The 21,518-nt window shown below is 44.5% G+C and overlaps 1 pseudogene; it reads left to right on the top strand.

The window, feature by feature from the left end:
• Positions 1-16,772: 16,772 nt before the first annotated feature.
• Positions 16,773-16,890, top strand: LOC126299938 (5S ribosomal RNA; annotated as a pseudogene).
• The last annotated feature ends 4,628 nt before the right edge of the window (positions 16,891-21,518 follow it).

The raw sequence follows: 21,518 nt of genomic DNA, 5'->3' as shown, positions 1-21,518 counted from the left end.
TCCTGGGAGACACGTATCTTGTGTCCGAAGCAAAACCGATAGTTAATTGTAACCCTCGCACCATCGTAATGACAATGAAACACACAAATATCGTCACGATTCAATGCAGTAGTCTGCAGACAATTTCACTCCCAGGGTGTAACACATCCACGGTCACAGGATGGACATTCTCCTGGGAGTCACGTTTCTGGTTTCCGACGCAAAACCGGTAGTTATTTGTAACCCTCTTAATGACAATCAAACACACAAATAATGTCACGATTAAATGCAGTAGTCTGCAGCCGATCACACGACCAGGATCTTACACAGCCACAGCCATCGGATGGACATTCTCCTGGGAGTCACGTTACTTGTTTCCGACGCAAAACCGATAGTTAATTGTAACCCTCGCACTCTCGTAATGACAATGAAACACAAATAATGTCACGATTAAATGCAGTAGTCTGCAGCCGATCACACTCCCAGGATCTTACACACCCACAGCCATAGGATGGACATTCTCCTGGGAGTCACGTTTCTTGTTTCCGACGCAAAACCGATAGTTAATTGTAACCCTCGCACCCTCGTAATGACAATGAAACACACAAATAATGTCACGATTAAATGCAGTAGTCTGTAGCCGATCACACTCCCAGGGTCTTACACAGCCAGAGCCATAGGATGGACATTCTCCTGGGAGTCACGTTTCTAGTTTCCGACGCAAAACCGATAGTTAATTGTAACCCTCGCACCCTCGTAATGACAATGAAACACACAAATAATGTCACGATTAAATGCAGTAATCTGCAGCCGAACACACTCCCAGGATCTTACACAGTCACAGCCATCGGGTGGACATTCTCCTGGGAGTCACGTTACTTGTTTCCGACGCAAAACCGATAGTTAATTGTAACTGTCGCACTCTCGTAATGACAATGAAACACACAAATAAAGTCACGATTAAATGCAGTAGTCTGCAGCCGATCACACTCCCAGGATCTTACACACCCACAGCCATAGGATGGACATCCTCCTGGGAGTCACGTTTCTTGTTTCCGACGCAAAACCGATAGTTAATTGTAACCCTCGCACCCTCGTAATGACAATGAAACACACAAATAATGTCACGATTAAATGCAGTAGTCTGCAGCCGATCAAACTCCCAGGATCTTACACAGCCACAGCCATAGGATGGACATTCTCCTGGGAGTTACGTTTCGTGTTTCCGACGCAAAACCGATAGTTAATTGTAACCTTCGCACTCTCAAAATGACAATGAAACACACAAATTGCGTCACTATTCAATGCAGTAGTCTGCAGACGATTTCACTCCCAGGGTCTAACTCATCCACGGTCACAGAATGGGCATTCTCCTGGGAGTCACGTATCTTGTGTTTGACGCAAAACTGGTAGTTAATTGCAACCCTCGCACCTTCGTAATGACAATGAAACACACAAATTGCGTCAGATTCAATGCACTAGTTTCGGACGATTTCAATCCCAGGGTCTAACACATCCACGGTCACAGGATGGACATTCTCCTGGGAGTCACATTTCGTGTTTCCGACGCAAAACAGATAGGTAATTGTAACCCTCGCACCCTCGTAATTACAATGAAACACACAAATAATGTCACGATTAAATGCAGTAGTCTGTAGCCGATCACACTCCCAGGGTCTTACACAGCCAGAGCCATAGGATGGACATCCTCCTCGGAGTCACGTTTCTAGTTTCCGACGCAAAACCGATAGTTAATTGTAACCCTCGCACTCTCGTAATGACAATGAAACACACAAATAATGTCACGATTAAATGTGGTAGTCTGCAGCCGATCACACTCCCAGGATCTTACACAGCCACAGCCATAGTATGGACATTCTCCTGGGAGTCACGTTACTTGTTTCCGACGCAAAACCGATAGTTAATTGTAACCCTCGCACTCTCGTAATGACAATGAAACACACAAATAATATCACGATTAAATGCAGTAGTCTGCAGCCGATCACACTAGCAGGATCTTACACACCCACAGCCATAGGATGGACATTCTCCTGGGAGTCACGTTTCTTGTTTCCGACGCAAAACCGATAGTTAATTGCAACCCTCGCACTCTCGTAATGACAATGAAAATAATGTCACGATTAAATGCAGTAGTCTGCAGCCGATCACACTCCCAGGATCTTACACACCCACAGCCATAGGATGGACATTCTCCTGGGAGTCACGTTTCTTGTTTCCGACGCAAAACCGATAGTTAATTGTAACCCTCGCACCCTCGTAATCACAATGAAACACACAAATAATGTCACGATTAAATGCAGTAGTCTGCAGCCGATCACACTCCCAGGATCTTACACAGCCACAGCCATAGGATGGACATTCTCCTGGGAGTTACGTTTCGTGTTTCCGACGCAAAACCGATAGTTAATTGTAACCTTCGCACTCTCGTACTGACAATGAAACACACAAATTGCGTCACTATTCAATGCAGTAGTCTGCGGACGATTTCACTCCCAGGGTCTAACTCATCCACGGTCACAGAATGGACATTCTCCTGGGAGTCACGTATCTTGTGTCTGACGCAAAACCGATAGTTAATTGTAACCCTCGCACCCTCGTAATGACAATGAAACACACAAATAATGTCACGATTAAATGCAGTAGTCTGCAGCCGATCACAATCCCAGGATCTTACACAGCCACAGCCATAGGATGGACATTCTCCTGGGAGTTACTTTTCGTGTTTCCGACGCAAAAGCGATAGTTAATTGTAACCTTCGCACTCTCGTACTGACAATGAAACACACAAATTGCGTCACTATTCAATGCAGTAGTCTGCAGACGATTTCACTCCCAGGGTCTAACTCATCCACGGTCACAGAATGGACATTCTCCTGGGAGTCACGTATCTTGTGTCTGACGCAAAACCGGTAGTTAATTGCAACCCTCGCACCTTCGTAATAACAATGAAACACAAAAATTGCGTCACATTCAATGCACTAGTTGCGGACGATTTCACTCCCAGGGTCTAACACATCCACGGTCACAGGATGGACATTCTCCTGGGAGTCACGTTTCTTGTTTCCGACGCAAAACCGATAGTTAATTGTAACCCTCTTAATGACAATGAAACACACAAATAATGTCACGATTAAATGCAGTAATCTGCAGCCGATCACACTCCCAGAATAGTACACAGCCACAGCCATCGGATGGACATTCTCCTGGGAGTCACGATTCTTGTTTCCGACGCAAAACCGATAGTTAATTGTAACCCTCGCACTCTCGTAATGACAATGAAACACACAAATCGTGTCACGATTAAATGCAGTAGTCTGCAGCCGATCACACTCCCAGGATCTTACACAGCCACAGCCATAGGATGGACATTCTCCTGGGAGTCACGTTTCTTGTTTCCGACGCAAAACCGATAGCTAATTGTAACCCTCGCACCCTCGTAATGACAATGTAACACACAAATAATGTCACGATTAAATGCAGTAGTCTATAGCCGATCACATTACCAGGATCTTACACAGCCACAGCCATCGGATGGACATTCTCCTGGGAGTCACGTTACTTGTTTCCGACGCAAAACCGATAGTTAATTGTAACCCTCGCACTCTCGTAATGACAATGAAACACACAAATAATGTCACGATTAAATGCAGTACTCTGCAGCCGATCACACTCCCAGGATCTTACACAGCCACAGCCATAGGATGGACATTCTCCTGGGAGTCACGTTTCTTGTTTCCGACGCAAAACCGATAGTTAATTGTAACCCTCGCACCCTCGTAATGACAATGAAACACACAAATAATGTCACGATTAAATGCAGTAGTCTGCAGCCGATCACACTCCCAGGATCTTACACAGCCACAGCCATAGGATGGACATTCTCCTGGGAGTTACGTTTCGTGTTTCCGACGCAAAACCGATAGTTAATTGTAACCTTCGCACTCTCGTACTGACAATGAAACACACAAATTGCGTCACTATTCAATGCAGTAGTCTGCAGACGATTTCACTCCCAGGGTCTAACTCATCCACGGTCACAGAATGGACATTCTCCTGGGAGTCACGTATCTTGTGTCTGACGCAAAACCGGTAGTTAATTGCAACCCTCGCACCTTCGTAATGACAATGAAACACACAAATTGCGTCACATTCAATGCACTAGTTGCGGACGATTTCACTCCCAGGGTCTAACACATCCACGGTCACAGGATGGACATTCTCCTGGGAGTCACGTTTCTTGTTTCCGACGCAAAACCGATAGTTAATTGTAACCCTCTTAATGACAATGAAACACACAAATAATGTCACGATTAAATGCAGTAATCTGCAGCCGATCACACTCCCAGAATCTTACACAGCCACAGCCATCGGATGGACATTCTTCTGGGAGTCACGATTCTTGTTTCCGACGCAAAACCGATAGTTAATTGTAACCCTCGCACTCTCGTAATGACAATGAAATACACAAATAATGTCACGATTAAATGCAGTAGTCTGCAGCTGATCACACTCCCAGGATCTTACACAGCCACAGCCATAGGATGGACATTCTCCTGGGAGTCACGTTTCTTGTTTCCGACGCAAAACCGATAGTTAATTGTAACCCTCGCACCCTCGTAATGACAATGAAACACACAAATAATGTCACGATTAAATGCAGTAGTCTGAGGACGATCACACTCCCAGGATCTTACACAGCCACAGCCATAGGAAGGACATTCTCCTGGGAGTTACGTTTCGTGTTTCCGACGCAAAACCGATAGTTAATTGTAACCTTCGCACCCTCGTACTGACAATGAAACACACAAATTGCGTCACTATTCAATGCAGTAGTCTGCAGACGATTTCACTCCTAGGGTCTAACTCATCCACGGTCACAGAATGGACATTCTCCTGGGAGTCACGTATCTTGTGTTTGACTCAAAACCGGTAGTTAATTGCAACCCTCGCACCTTCGTAATGACAATGAAACACACAAATTGCGTCACATTCAATGCACTAGTTGCGGACGATTTCACTCCCAGGGTCTAACACATCCACGGTCACAGGATGGACATTCTCCTGTGAGTCACGTTTCTTGTTTCCGACGCAAAACCGATAGTTAATTGTAACCCTCTTAATGACAATGAAGCACACAAATAATGTCACGATTAAATGCAGTAGTCTGCAGCCGATCACACTCCCAGTATCTTACACAGCCACTGCCATAGGATGGACATTCTCCTGGGAGTCACGTTTCTTGTTTCCGATGCAAAACCGATAGTTAATTGTAATCCTCGCACCCTCGTAATGACAATGAAACACACAAATAATGTCACGATTAAATGCAGTAGTCTGCAGCCGATCACACTCCCAGGATCTTACACAGCCACAGCCATAGGATGGACATTCTCCTGGGAGTCACGTTTCTTGTTTCCGACGCAAAACCGATAGTTAATTGTAACCCTCGCACCTTCGTAATGACAATGAAACACACAAATTGCGTCACGATTCAATGCAGTAGTCTGCAGCCGAGCACACTCCCAGGATCTTATACAGCCACAGCCATAGGATGGACATTCTCCTGGGAGTCACATTTCTTATTTCCGACGCAAAACCGATAGTTAATTGTAACCCTCGTACCCTCGTATTGAGGTTGTAACACACAAAGTGCGTCACGATTCAATACTGTAGTCTCCAGCCGATTTCCCTGTAAGGGTCTAACGCTGCCACGGTCACCGGATGGACGTGCTCCTTGGAGTCAAGTGTCTTGTTTATGATGCAAAACTGACAGTTAATTGTAACAGTCCTACCCTCGTATTGACGATGGAACACACAAATTGCGTCGCTTTTCAATGCGTCATCCCCCTTCCGACTTAACTACAAGCTACAATTGCTGCCATGGTCACCGTTTGGACGTGCCCCTGGGATCGAAGGTTCTTGATCCCGACGCAAAACTGAATTTTAATTCTAACACTCGAACCCGCGTAATGAAAATAGTACACCCACAGATTGCGTCGCAATTAAATACAGTAGTCTCCGGTCGATATCTCTCCAAGATACTAAAGCAGCCACTCCCTGCACCAAGTGCCTATCCATTGTAGATCTTCCTGCATTTCGCCACAATTTTCTAATGCTACAGCTTCTCTGTATACTGCAGCATCTTCCTCTAAAAGCTGCATGGATCTTCCGACACTATCGACAAGGTCATTTATATACATTGTGAAAAGCAATGGTCCCATAACACTCCCCTGTGGCACGCCAGAGGTCACTTTAGCGTCTGTAAACGTCTCTCCATTGATAACATCATTCTGTGTTCTGTTTGCTAAAAACTCTTCAATCCAGCCACACAGATGGTCTGATATTCCGTAGGCTCTTACTTTGTTTATCAGGCGATAGTGCGGAACTTTATCGAACGCCTTCCGGAAGACAAGGAGAATAGCATCTACCTGGGAGCCTATATCTACTATTTTCTGGGTCTCATGAACAAATAAAGCGATTTGGGTCTCACACGATCGCTGTTTCCGGTTCCATGTCGGCTCCTACAGAGTAGTACCTTGTACTACTTGGACCTTGTAGAGAAGTCGTCTGGAAGCTGATGCACTAAGTCGCGACGCAATGTGTGGGTATACTAACGTCATTACGAGGGTGCGAGGGTTACAATTAAATGCTAGTTTTGCGTAGGAATCAAGAAACTTAACTCCCAGAAGAGCATCCAAATAGTGACCGTGGCAGCGTTAGTCACTTGTAGAAAGGTAGGCTGGAGGATGATGCATTGAATCGCGACGCAATTTGTGTGTACCATCGTCAATACGAGGCTGGGAGTGTTATAATTAACCGTCAGTTTCGCATCGGAATCAAGAAACTTGACTCCCAGGAGTCAAGAGAAATGTAATGTATTGCGAATACATAGAAACAAGGACCCTTTATTGTGTGATTATATGATAGCGGAACAAACACTGGTAGCAGTTACTTCTGTAAAATATCTGGGAGTATGCGTACGGAACGATTTGAAGTGGAATGATCATATAAAATTAACTGTTGGTAAGGCGGGTACCAGGTTGAGATTCATTCGGAGAGTCCTTAGAAAATGTAGTCCATCAACAAAGGAGGTAACCTACAAAACACTCGTTCGACATATACAGACTATTGCTCATCAGTGTGGGATCCGTACCAGGTCGGGTTGACGGAGGTGATAGAGAAGATCCAAAGAAGAGCGGCGCGTTGCGTCACAGGGTTATTTGGTAGCCGTGATAGCGTTACGGAGATGTTTAGCAAACCCAAGTGGCAGACTCTGCAAGAGAGGCGCTCTGCATCGCGGTGTAGCTTGCTTGCCAGGTTTCGAAAGGGTGCGTTTCTGGATGAGGTATCGAAGATATTGCTTCCCCTTACTTATATCACTCCCGAGGAGATCACGAATGTAAAATTAGAGAGATTCGAGCGCGCACGGAGGTAATGACAGTGGCAAGTAAAGTGCCCTCCGCCACACACCGTTGGGTGGCTTGTGGAGTATGAACGTAGATGTAGATGTAGAAGGTACTAACGCAGCGACGGTCACCAGATGGACGCTCTCCTGGGTGCCAAGTATCTTGCTTGCGACGCAAAACTGACAGTTAATTGTAACACTCCCACCCTCGTATTGACGATGCTCCTTCCTACTATCGCACCCTCGTAATGACATGGAACACACACAGATTGCGTCGCGATACAGTGCATCATCCTCCAGACGACTTTTCTAGAAGCGAGTCACCGGATGGACGTTCTCCTGGGAGTCAAGTTTCTTCATTCCGACGCAAAACTAGCATTTAATTGTAATCGTCGCACCCTTGTAATGACAATGCAGCATACACAGATTGCGTCGTGATTCAATACATCAGCCTCCGGCTCGAAACCGATATTTTATTGTAACCCTAGCACCTTCGTAATGAGGTTGGAACACGACTCAATAGAGTAGTCCCCAGCCGACTTCTTACCAAGAGTCCAACGCTGCCACGGTCACGGGGCGGACGTGCTCCTGGGAGTCAAGTTTCTTGATTCCGATGCAAACTGACGGTTAATTGTAACACTCCCAGCCTCGTATTGGCGATGGTACTCACAAATTGCGTCGCGATTCAATGCATCATCCTCCAGCCGATTTTTCTAGAAGCGACTAACGCTGCCATAGTCACCGGATTGACGTTCTCCTGGAAGTCAAGTTTGTTGATTCCGACGCAAAACTTGCATTTAATTGTAACCCTCGCACCCTCGTAATGACAGTGGAACAAACACAGATTGCGTCGCGATTCAATACATCAGCCTCCAGCCGACTTCTCTCCAAGGGTCAAACGCTGCCACCCTCACCGATTGGACGTGCTCCTGGGTGTCAAGTTTCTTGTTGCCGATGCAAAACTGACAGTTAATTGTAGCACTCTCCCTCTCGTATTGACGATGGAACACGTGAAATGCGTCGCAATTGAATACTTCAGCCTCCAGCCGACTTGTCTCCAAGGATGTAACGCTCCCACGGTCACGACATATGACAAAATAACTATCAACCCCACAAAGAGTGTTGCAGTCCTCTTTACTAAGAATAGGCTAGCGCTACTACGTTACCCTTTAAGGGTGCTAAGGCAGCCTATTCCTTGGTCACACTCGACAAAGTATCTGGGGATCATTCGGGTTAAGTCCCTGACCTTCAAAATTCACACACAGCAACGAAAAAAATACACCATGAAGATGGCCCACGCACAGATACCATTCTTCACCAGCACTCTTCTCTACACCAAGTATCATTTCTACAGGTCTACAGTCCAGCCGAATCTTCTCTACGCATATGCAGTGCGGGTAGTCACATGTGGTGCTTATATACCAACCAGTGCAGATCCGGTGCCTAAGGTGGACGTTAGGGGCTCCCCGATGGACGAGAACCAGGGAGCTACACGAAGCCTTGAAGGCGAAATACCTGCACTACAAAACAGCGGACTATGCCACGACGCTCTTTACCAAAGTGGATCACTTAAGGACGAACTACCCCAGCTCCTACTAACAGGCACCAATCAACCCCAGCGCTGGCATAAGTACAAAGTGCCACGGGCCTTGGTCCGCTGGCACACGCCATAAGTTTGTGCACGTCATCGAGAAGCCGTGAGCCGCACAGCTCGTGGAATGAATTAAAGATCCCTCCTACAGTACCAAATACCCATATCGTAAGAAAAATGTTACCTAATTAGAGGAACAAAGAACCCAATGAGCGCTTAGTTACACCACAATTTGTATAATAGATTGTTAAATAAAGAGACATAAAATGTGTGTACCTTTCACTCACCAAGAACAAATTCAAAAAAAGGCACATGACGGTGGGTAACGTTCCCCACGCGTTCGCCAAATCCAAACCCTTTCATCAGATAGCCACAGCGTATAGCGTGAGTTTTCCATCGAGATCATTTGTTTCCAGTCATCCACTGTCCAGTGCTCTATCACAGAAATGTGTTGCCTTTGAGGAGCTTCTCGACCACAGTGCCCCACTCTTTTTAACTGCCTACGAACAATCACTATGCTCAGTTTGCTAGCTGGACTGCATGCGCCAAAAATAACGCCGTGACATGGCTTCGCGGACACGCAGTGCATTATTTGTTTCAAGGTGGCCATAACAACACATTGGACTTATAGAAAAATTTGCAGGAACGACATTGCAAGATCATCAATGGCCCAAAATATAGACAATATTTCTCCAATTACTTAAGTAGTGCGCTTCAGGACCATATAAGCATCTGGATTATCACAGACAGGATCAACTACACTCCTGGAAATTTAAATAAGAACACCGTGAATTCATTGTCCCAGGAAGGGGAAACTTTATTGACACTTCCTGGGGTCAAATATATCACATGATCACACTGACAGAACCACAGGCACATAGACACACGCAACAGAGCATGCACAACGTCGGCACTAATACAGTGTATATCCACCTTTCGCAGCAATGCAGGCTGCTATTCTCCCATGGAGACGATCGTAGAGATGCTGGATGTAGTCCTGTGGAACGGCTTGCCATGCCATTTCCACCTGGCGCCTCAGTTGGACCAGCGTTCGTGCTGGACGTGCAGACCGCGTGAGACGACGCTTCATCCAGTCCCAAACATGCTCAATGGGGGACAGATCCGGAGATCTTGCTGGTCAGGGTAGTTGACTTACACCTTCTAGAGCACGTTGGGTGGCACGGGATACATGCGGACGTGCATTGTCCTGATGGAACAGCAAGTTCCCTTGCCGGTCTAGGAATGGTAGAACGATGGGTTCGATGACGGTTTGGATGTACCGTGCACTATTCAGTGTCCCCTCGACGATCACCAGAGGTGTACGGCCAGTGTAGGAGATCGCTCCCCACACCATGATGCCGGGTGTTAGCCCTGTGTGCCTCGGTCGTATGCAGTCCTGATTGTGGCGCTCACCTGCACGGCGCCAAACACGCATACGACCATCATTGGCACCAAGGCAGAAGCGACTCTCATCGCTGAAGACGACACGTCTCCATTCGTCCCTCCATTCACACTTGTCGCGACACCACTGGAGGCGTGCTGCACGATGTTGGGGCGTGAGCGGAAGACGGCCTAACGGTGTGCGGGACCGTAGCCCAGCTTCATGGAGACGGCTGCGAATGGTCCTCGCCGATACTCCAGGAGCAACAGTGTCCCTAATTTCCTGGGAAGTGGCGGTGCGGTCCCCTACGGCACTGCGTAGGATCCTACGGTCTTGGCGTGCATCCGTGTGTCGCTGCGGTCCGGTCCCAGGTCGACGGGCACGTGCACCTTCCGCCGACCACTGGCGACAACATCGATGTACTGTGGAGACCTCACGCCCCACGTGTTGAGCAATTCGGCGGTACGTCCACCCGGCCTCCCGCATGCCCACTATACGCCCTCGCTCAAAGTCCGTCAACTGGACATACGGTTCACGTCCACGCTGTCGCGGCATTCTACCAGTGTTAAAGACTGCGATGGAGCTCTGTTTGCTACGGCAAACTGGCTGACACTGACGGCGGCGGTGTACAAATGCTGCGCAGCTAGCGCCATTCGACGGCCAACACCGCGGTTCCTGGTGTGTCCGCTGTGCCGTGCGTGTGATCATTGCTTGTACAGCCCTCTCGCAGTGTCCGGAGCAAGTATGGTGGGTTTGACACACCGGTGTCAATGTGTTCTTTTTTCCATTTCCAGGAGTGTAGAATTCAAAGATTATGATAGAACAATGCACGATTCAACGTTGGGTACACCTCAGTTAATACGAGAAGTCATACTTGGATGATTAAGCTATAGGAGAGTTCTGTCATGACCATTTGCACTGTGCTGCGCCAGTTCTTTTTATTTTTCGTTTGAACCGAGGAACGGTCCTCGGCTATTTTTCTTTCCAGTCCAGTGCACAATGCAGCACTGGTTACAGGTGATATGGATTCCACCATTCGATTTTATTTCATGGCTTCCTTGCCCACACGCTTCACTCCTTTCTACTTTTGTTGCTACAATAGCTGTATATTTCGTCGCGTCAGACCTCTCGAAACACGTGACCCTCAGTTTCATGCGACAAGTGCACTACTTAGTTTCAGATATTTCTAATAAAACAAACACATAAAAAATTGCAAATGATATGTCATACTTTTCATTTGATGGAGAAGTCAATTTTTTATTATACATTTGGAAAATGCTTTATTTAAAGGCGCTGAATCCGGTCCGATATAGCACACATTGGTGAGCCGAAGTTAGGGGACTTAACTGCTACGATCATCAGTCCCTAAGCTTACACACTAAGATCATCAGTCCCTAAGCTTACACACTACTTAACCTGAATTACCCTAGGAACAAACACACACACCGATGCCCGAGGGAGGAATCGAACCTCCGCCGGGACCAGCCGCAAAGTCCATGACTGCAGCGCCCAAGACCGCTCGGCTAATCCCGCGCGGCTAATAGTTAAAATGCACAATGCGTAGTCATTAATTAAAATTAATTCACGTGGAAAAATGAGCGCCTGACAATAAAACATGTACTGACAAGTACGAACGTAATAATGCAAAACATTTTTAAGCGCTTGAAAGCCTAAATCATAAGCTATAAATGGGAAGGACTATAGTTACGAGGGCTGAAAAAGGAAATTCGGCTGTCATAATTTAGAATTACGACTACATCCAAAAAACTGAAAAATTTATTCCAGGTGTAATCGAGATCAAGAAAAATCTTGTGAAAATATTTCAATTAGATATAAGGACAACAACTGAACACAATAACTTTTTGGTTATGGATGAGGAAGAGAAACGTAAATTAAAAATTATGTATCCATCCAATCCGGCACTTCGTTTGGAAGTTAAATTACACAAGAGGAGAGATTATTAACAATATGTCACGTCCCAATTACAAAATGAACATCGAATGGAAGAAAAGACTGAGAGCAGTATATATACTCATAAAAAGACACTCAATGTCAAGAATAATTATGGATTTGCGAGCGATATTAAGGATGTACCAGTCCCATCTGAAGGTACGTTGGCTTCTTTTGACCCAGTTATCGATACGTTGGAGATTATTAGGAAGAATTTGATAACAAATAAGAAGGTTAGTCAAGAGGAAATAGTAGAACTACTGTAAATTTTAGAACTTGTTTTTGTCACTGAATTATTTTAACTTTAACGATTAAATATTTTATCAATACGACTGAGTTGCATTGCGCCACAGTTTGATAGGTACTTTAGCTGAGGCCTTCATAAATAACCTGGAAAAAAAAAATCGTGACGTATGCCAAAAGATTCTCTATTACAGACGTTATGTACACGACATCACACTACTATACAAAGGTGACGAAAATGAAATATGTGAGGTAGCAGAAAGAATGAGTGCACGAAAAAATTAAGTTCACAGTGGAAATGGAGGTAGAAGGAAGTATAGTTTTTTGGATCTTAGGTTAACTAAAAGAGACGGAAGATATAAGATTAGCATATGTAAAAAGACGATGGCTGCTGATATGGTTATAAATGTGAAATCCTGTCATCCTAAGAAGCGTAAATGGGCGTACTTCAGATCCATGATTAACAGGATGCTAAAACTACCACTCACCCCTAACGACGCAATGGAAGAATTAAATGTAATTAGACAAGTAGCCGGCGTAAACGGGTGTAAGGACCGTGATGTATTGAACCTTCATAATAAACTAAAGTCAACAATATACGTGGCAAGAAAGAGACAGTAGATCTATAGGGCAAGAAGTTTGTTGCTATGTCATATAATACATTTACGACAGAACTTCAAAAGCTTTCAGAAAAACGAAAGGAAAACTTTGATTTCAAACGAAAGGTGCAACTGGTTCTAGGCAATGCCACAAAGTTGGCAACAATAGCAATAAATATGCAGAAACTGAAAAAGACTGTGACAAGTTTTATGTCGGTTGGGAGGAAGGGATTTCAAGATTCGTTTTACAGAGCACACATACAGCCAGAATAAGAGTGCTTTCGATAAACATTTGCATAAAGAAGAACATGCGACAGGAAACGTAGACGATTATGTGTAAGTGTTGCATAAGACACCAAAGGGCAATTACTGAACCTACTCGAGGAAATGGAGATTTATGTACACAGAAAACCCGGCCGCGGCACAAATTTTAATTGATTTAGTCTGCTTCGATCATATTTGATCATTATCGTGAGATAATAACGAGACGGGAGTCTCAAAGGACACATTTAATTATAAGAACTTATGTTTATGGTTTAATTTTTTGTTATACTGTAAGGTTTCGTTTTGTAGATGTGACTTTAGTTTAAAACTTTTTATATTGGCTTTTACAAAATTGTGTGTTTTACTTTTTCTGGCTAGGAGCTTCTCATTATTACTATTTGCAACTTTTATGTGGACTTTGGAAATGGATCTAATTCCACATATTATGTGTCAGTACATGTGTTATTGTCAGACTTTCATTTTGCCATATGGACTAATTTTAATTAATGACTGCGTACACTGCATTTTAACTATTAAGTTTACGATACTTGTTACTCATGTACCCTAGCTATAGTGCCGTCTGCGTGCCTCAGTTATTTGTACAAATACCAGACACATCCCGGCCATCAGCAGCACTTACTATGTACCTACAAGTATAATTTTGACGTTGTAGCCCACATCAGGATATTTTATGGTACGTATGGCTGGTATGCACGGCTGTTAATCACGTAAATATTTTTTTTTCTTATGTATCACCAGGCCTTTCATACATTTTTCATCAGCTAATTGAACTTAATTGATTTCACAATTGTTTTCTGTTTGTAACAGATCTGAAGATGGCAGTAGGCGAAATCGGGAATAGTGAATTGTAAAAGCTTGTGTGATCAAGACGGACCTTTACAAACGAAAACAGTCTGACCGAAAACGACACGCAGAAATGGTCTGAGCTGTGGAATGGATTGTCTAGATATAAGTGATGATCATGATGATGTTTGGTTTGTGGTGCGCTCAACTGCGCGGTCATCAGAGCCCATACAAAGTCCCAATTTTTTTCAGTCCTATTTTTTTCACAGTCCAATCTATCCACTGTCCCGAATGATGATGATGATGATGAAATGATGAGGACAACACAAACACCCGGTCCACGGGTGTTTGTGCTCACTGTTAGCTGAACAAATTTGGCAAGTTCAGAAGCAAACAGAGGCAGCTAATGATTCTTTATCGTTTGACTGAACTGAGGAGCCTATTGGAATGACGGAAGATATAGGCGGACGGCCTATCGATGATTTATTAGTCGAGGAGCTGTATTCTTGTATTCCACACTTATCTTGCCGGAAGAGCAATAAAGAGGGAAAGGTGCTAATTTTTACTACTTTATTGTGGATTATTTGGTAGAACGAGTTCTCTCTCCGAAGAAGATACGTGTTTCCCGCATCGCAGCGTGCATCTACTTGGGAACCCATGTCACGGAGTTGGATACTTGCATACACAAAATGCATGTACATAAACTCACAAAGAGATCGACATTTTCTCACCACTTTAGCCAAAGCTTGTCAATAATTACCAAGGTATTTCGTCTAAAAATATCACTCTTGTATTAACATCTAGCGTATAAGCTGTGGTGTATGTTGCAAACGATGTTATTTTTGACAGTCACTCTCAAGGTAACAGACTTACGCGATTTAAAATCCACTTCCCTCTAATCCCAGATCTACGCACAATAGTTGATATTTCATGGGATTGGAAGGAAATCTGAAAGCCTTTCGTATCTGAATCTGCATGACATCACGGTCTGGCAGGTCGTAGAACTGCGAATTTGTTGTCATACTAATTCATGCAAACAAGTATCATTGCAACTAGTACAAGTGTAGCAGCTTCCCAATATAAACATATTATTCTGGTTTTCTGTCAGTGAATGTTTGCTGCCAGACACGTATGTATTATTTCACTACAAGTAACAGAAATAATAATACTAATAATAATAATAATAATAATAATAATAATACACTGCATCCATACCTCTCGCAAAGATGATAGACGTGAGGTTACAAGCTAACGAACCGTTTGTTTTATTATTATTTGACTACTTTATTTTTAGTGAATATGAAAAGAATTTAAAGTTTGTTGCAGAAAATAAACGGAGACACCGGTCTGTCGTGGGTAGTATGACACAGCAACACAAACCAGAACAAACAAAACACAGCGCTAATTACAGATGAATTCGAGCAGCAATTCAAATTCCTGAAGCGAAGAGCTGGCGCAAAATGCGAGATGTGTCGAGTAATTCAGCTCTCGGAAGATAAGAGCAGTATGTGGGAACGGGTGTGTAAATGAATCCAATTAATTGCTAATAGGTACATAATCACTCACTCGACTTGAAAAGAGAAAGAAGCAGCTTGAGTACCAATTAAAAGAGGACGTGATGAACTAAAATTATAGAATGCTGCTTCAGAAAACAGTTCATTACAGTCTTAATTAACGTTCAAACTATCAATACCGGACTGAACAACAGATATAGACACCATATAGAAGCATGTAGAGACTTTTTTGCTGATGTCAATGACAAGGTTTCGTACCACAGACTCCGAGAATCACCGAAATTGTTGGAAAGCCATCCTCTTAAAGGATCGCTCAACCGTCTTCCACAGATCACGTGTGCTCAATAGAAATGAGATTAGATAAAGTGGGAAATAGGAAAGGGGGAGGAGAAGGAGCACACAAGAACACTCATTTATCTTATCGGAGGTTGGCATCACCTATGGGGTGCTAGAGCCAACAAACACATTTACAGGATCGTACAGTACGTTCCTGCCCCATTATTGTTCCAGAAGCACAGGATCTTGTCTACTTTTCCAGACCCGTCTCTTTCAAGGACAATTTCCTCCCTTTAACGTCTGTGCAACTGAGCTGTTTGAATTTCAAATTTAACAATTCACTCAGGTTGTTTTTCTTTTTGCACAATTTCTCCTGTATTTTCTATTTGCTTGTTGTATGCAAACGGCCGTCAGGATGTAGCTCATCCATAGAGTTGTTTGGTGACTGTTTTCTAGATTGTGGCAAGTCTAAATGGCCTAAATTCGTGTTGTCCATACGTATCACTGAAGGGGTTTCTAATACAAGCTTCAATTCTAACTCCCGTATTGCCGTACGTAGTATAAAAAGTGTTCAGAAAAACTGAAAAGCTTGTAAGGGTGTTGCAGGTTAGGTTCTGCTGATAAATAATTATTTTAAAAAATTTTCCATACATTGGGCCGTTTGCGAGTTAATTAGCATTCACAATGAGGTGACAAAAATCATGGCAAATACTTCCTAATATTGTGTCGGCCCTCCATCTGCCTGGGCAACGACCTTGCCGCAGTGGCTACATCGGTTCCCGTGAGATCACCGAAGTTAAGCGCTGTCGGGCGTGGTCGGCACTTGGAAGGGTGACCATCCAGGCGGCCATGCGCTGTTGCCATTTTTCGGAGCGCACTCAGCCTCGTGATGCCAATTGAGGAGCTACTCAACCGAACAGTAGCGGCTTCAGTCAAGAAAACCATCATAACGACCGGGAGAGCGGTGTGCTGACCCCACGCCCCTCCTATCCGCATCCTCCCTGAGGATTACACGGCGGTCGGACGGTCCCGGTAGCCTACTCGTGGCCTGAAGACAGAGTGAGTGCTCCTTCTGCGTAGCGCAGCAGCTCGACCTGGCATGGACTCAACAGCTCGTTGGAGGTTCCCTGAAGAAATACTGAGCCGTGCTCACTCTATAGCCGTCCATAATTGGGAAAGCGTTGCCGGTGCAGGCTTTGGTGCACGAACTTACCTCTCTATTGTGTATCACAAATTGTCAATATGGTGGCCAAATCATTACCTCGAAATGTCCAGAATGTCCTTCAAAGCAGTCGCGAACAATTGTTGCCCTGGAACACAGCGCATTGTCATCCAAAAAAATTCCATTGTTGTTCGGGAACATGAAGTTCATGAATGGCTGTAGATGGTCTCCAAGTAGCCGAGCATAACCATTTCCAGTCAGTAATCAGTTTAGTTGGACCAGAGGACCCACTCAATTCCATGTAAACACAGCCCACACCATTATGAAGCCACCACCAGCTTGCACAATACGCTGTTGACAACTTGGGTCCATGGCTTCGTGGGGTCTAGGCCACACTCGGAACGTACCATCAGCTGAAATCGGAGGTTATCTGATTAGGACGCGGTTTTTCAGACGTGTAGGGTCAAACTTATATGGTCACGAGCACAGGATAGGCGCTGCAGGCGATGTTATGCTGTTAGCAAAGGTACTCACGTCGGTCATCTGCTGTCATACCCTTATTAATGCCAAATTTCGCCGTTCTGTCGTTCGTCGTACGTCCCACATTCATTGCTACTGTTATTTCAAGCAGTACTGCTTGTCTGTTACTGCTGACAATTCTACGGGGAAGAGATTCGTGGCACAGAGAGCGAAGCGCTGCAGAATTTTTCAGCAGAGGTTTTGTAAGTGGGCTCCTTCTGTGTTGGCAGCGCTGTGTAACGGTTTGCATTGGAGCACTGACTGCGCGTTCTTTGTAAGAGACTATTTGGCTGGTTGGACTCGTTGTTGGAAGTAGTGTTCGGCAGTTGGAAGTTAGTCGCCAATAGTGATGGAAGTACTGTTGGGCAGAAGGTGAACAGCCAGCAGTGATGGATGTTAGATATGAGAAGTTAGCATTGATGTAGAGTAGAGGTTTGAAGTGTTGGCGTAGGCTAACGATCTGTACATGTTCGACTTGGAGATTGAATATTATTCATGATTATATTCCTTTGCACTAGATGCCAATGACGATTTATATTCGTGTTTGAACTGGATGTCACATTATTAAGGTAAAAAAAAACAAATTATTTGGTTTCCAACAAAATCTTTCCCTTGATAACCACATGGCAATTAGCAGTTAGTGGCTTTGGCAGTTAGAATCTTTTATTTGGCAGGTAGTATTGACGCTCGCTGTATTGCAGTAGCTCGCGCAATGAAGATTTTTGTGAGGTAAGTGCTTATGCGGTTCTTTTTAGTCAGGGCCATTCTTTTTGCGCTAGAATATTGTGGGTCAGTGTTGACATGATAAGAAAAAGTAAAGAGAAAGTAGGCTCAGTACGTCCTGTTTTGCTCAGCTGTTTCAGAATCAGATAACGAAGAAGTTTAATCTTCTCATTCATTCTGCAGTTTAAGTACTGACACACTGATTTAAATAAAGAAGTTTCAGTTTTTAAGCCAGCTGTTGAAAAATGACATAAGTAAGGAAACAATACTCATGACACGTAAATAAACGTAAACATCTGAAGACAGCAAGAAAATGAAACGAAGGTGCTCTCAAAAACATGGTGTTTTGAGGTATAGTTTGTTGGCTTGAGGTGTCGGGGAAGGGGTGGCGTTTATATCGGAGTGGTCCCCTTAAACATTAACATCACGGACGCTATCGTTTAGACTTCATGTGCTAACGGCACTATTGCGCGTGAAGTGACGAGGTGACCCACGAGCTCAAGTAAGTATGTGAATCACACCCGTAGGTCACCAAAGGTTGCCCATGCCTGTTCTACGTTATAACAACAACTGACAGTATCTGTATTCGGCGAGCCGCTTAAGCAAGCGCACGCAACTGCCTGATTGGCTAACTTAAATGCCAATGAACTCGGAAACGACGCAATGTATCGAATTTTTTTTTTTTACAATTATTGCTCAGCACAACCTCCCCTGCAACACTCTTATAAGCTTCTCAAGCTGCTTCATACCACCCTGTATACCCTGTACACACACTTCATTATTTATGTGGTACTCTCAGATCAATTCACGAGGACTTACTTCGTGTGGGATTTATAGGTAGGCCCAATTCTAGAAATAACCAGAATATTCACTAACTACGAGGGGATGTTCAATAAGAAATATAACACTTTTTTTCTGAAGACTGGTAGGCTTTACTCAGGATTCCAGTACACCTTATTATTCCCCACTCTTTTGGCTAAAAAATCATATTTTTCAACCTTAATGGGAGAGCCTCTATCCCTGTATGGTGCCACTCCACTGGTCGACGACGAAACCAACGTCTTGCTGTATCAATAACATCCCCATCATCCACGTTCATCTTCTCGTGGAGTGATTCCTTCATTTAGACAAACAGATGGAAGCCGGAAGGTACGAATTCTGGCTGCAGGGCGAGGAATCAAGCAGTTACAAACCTTTGAGTACCCTAACTTGTGGTCGAGTGTATCAGCACTACCAACAGAGACGTCCAGTTGTGGAGCAAAATGCTACACTGTTATCCGTCGATCACCTCGAATGAGAGTGTCTGTACGTTCCAACAAGGCAGGAGTCACAGCTGTGTTCGTGCGGTCGGCACGCAGGAGATCGGACACGTTTGCACGACCTTGTTGCGATTATGACACACGACTCGCCCAAAGACTCACAGCGCTTTTGTTCACTACTAGGTCTCCGTAGACATTTTGCAAGTGCCTATGAACATCTGAGATGATCTAGTTTTCCCAAAAAGAAACTCAGTGACCGCTCTCTCCTTGGAAAGCACGTCTATTGCAGCCCCCATTTTGAAGTCTACGTATAGCGTTGCCAACTATCTGAACTTCATAAGACTGTAGAAGCTGAAGAGGGAATATTCCACGATGTCCCAAAATAAATTCCACACTTTGTCAACCTAAACTGTCCGAAAAAAAAACGTATTGCAATAAGTATTTAACGTCCCTCGTACAGGATAACAATTATTGAACTATATAAATAAAACGTAAATTAATTACAAACTACGGCGTGCACACACTTTATTCAAGATATAAACAGCACTACAGATGTTCCGATTTAGTTTATGACATGTTAGATACGGCTGCCATCATTTGCGATGATGTGGTGCAGACGAATAGCGAAATTCTGCGTGACCCGCTGAAGTGTCGGAACATCTATGCTGTCGATGACGTCCTGAATGGCTGTATTCAGCCCAGCAGTGATGTTGGGGTTATTGCTGTACACCTTGACTTTAACACAGTTCCACAAAAAGGAGTCGCATATGTGCACCTTCATATTTTCGTGGCGTAAATACTGATAGATAAAGTTTCGGGCGTGCAGCCGCATAAATTTGAAGAAGTCAAATTTATGCTACTGCACGACCGAAATTTTATGGGTCAGGAGTCGCATATGTTCAGATCCGGACAATACGGCGGTCAATCGAGGCCCATGGCACTGGCCTCTGGGTACCCCAGAGACAGAACGCGGACCCCAGAGTGCTCCCCCAGGCCATCAAACACTCTCCTGCTTCGATAGGGTCGAGCTCCGTCTTGCATGAACCACATCTTGTCGAAATCAGGGTCTCTTTGGTTAGTGAGAATGAAATCATCTTCCAAAACCTTCACGTACTGTTTGGTAGACACCGTGCCATCATGGATTATCGCACCACTTATTCCGTGCCGGCCGCGGTGGTCTAGCGGTTCTAGGCGCTCAGTCCGAAGCCGCGCGACTGCTACGGTCGCAGGTTCGAATCCTGCCTCGGGCATGGATGTGTGTGATGTCCTTAGGTTAGTTAGGTTTAAGCATTTCTAAGTTGTAGGGGACTGATGACCATAGATGTTAAGTCCCATAGTGCTCAGAGCCATTTGAACCAATTATTCCGTGACTCGACATTGCACATCACACAGTCATCCGTTGGGTGTGAAGAAACTTCTCGATTGCGAAATGCTGTTTCGCAGTCCCCCAAATACGTTCATTTCGATTATTGACGAACCCATCAGCCTGCCGTTGTGGCCGAGCGGTTCTAGGTGCTACAGTCTGGAACCGCTGGACCGCTACGGTCGCAGGTTCGAATCCTGCCTCGGGCATGGAGGTGTGTGATGTCCTTAGGTTAGTTAGGTTTAAGTAGTTCTAAGTTCTAGGGGTCTGATAATCTCAAATGTTAAATCCCATACTGCTCAGAGTCATATGAACCATTTGAACGAACCCATCCATAAGAAAGTAGGCTTCGTTGCTAAACCAAACGATATTCAGATCAGTACTAATTCCCATCATTCCCATCGGCCAACCGTGCAGTTTGAACGTCCTAGCGCGCACCGTTCAGAAGTTAGGGCCATTTTATTT

The sequence above is a fragment of the Schistocerca gregaria genome, chromosome X (assembly GCF_023897955.1).
Source record: "Schistocerca gregaria isolate iqSchGreg1 chromosome X, iqSchGreg1.2, whole genome shotgun sequence".
Taxonomy (NCBI): Eukaryota; Metazoa; Arthropoda; class Insecta; order Orthoptera; family Acrididae; genus Schistocerca; species Schistocerca gregaria.
The sequence above is the reverse complement of the archived record's forward strand: the minus strand, read 5'-3'. Positions and strand labels throughout refer to the sequence as shown.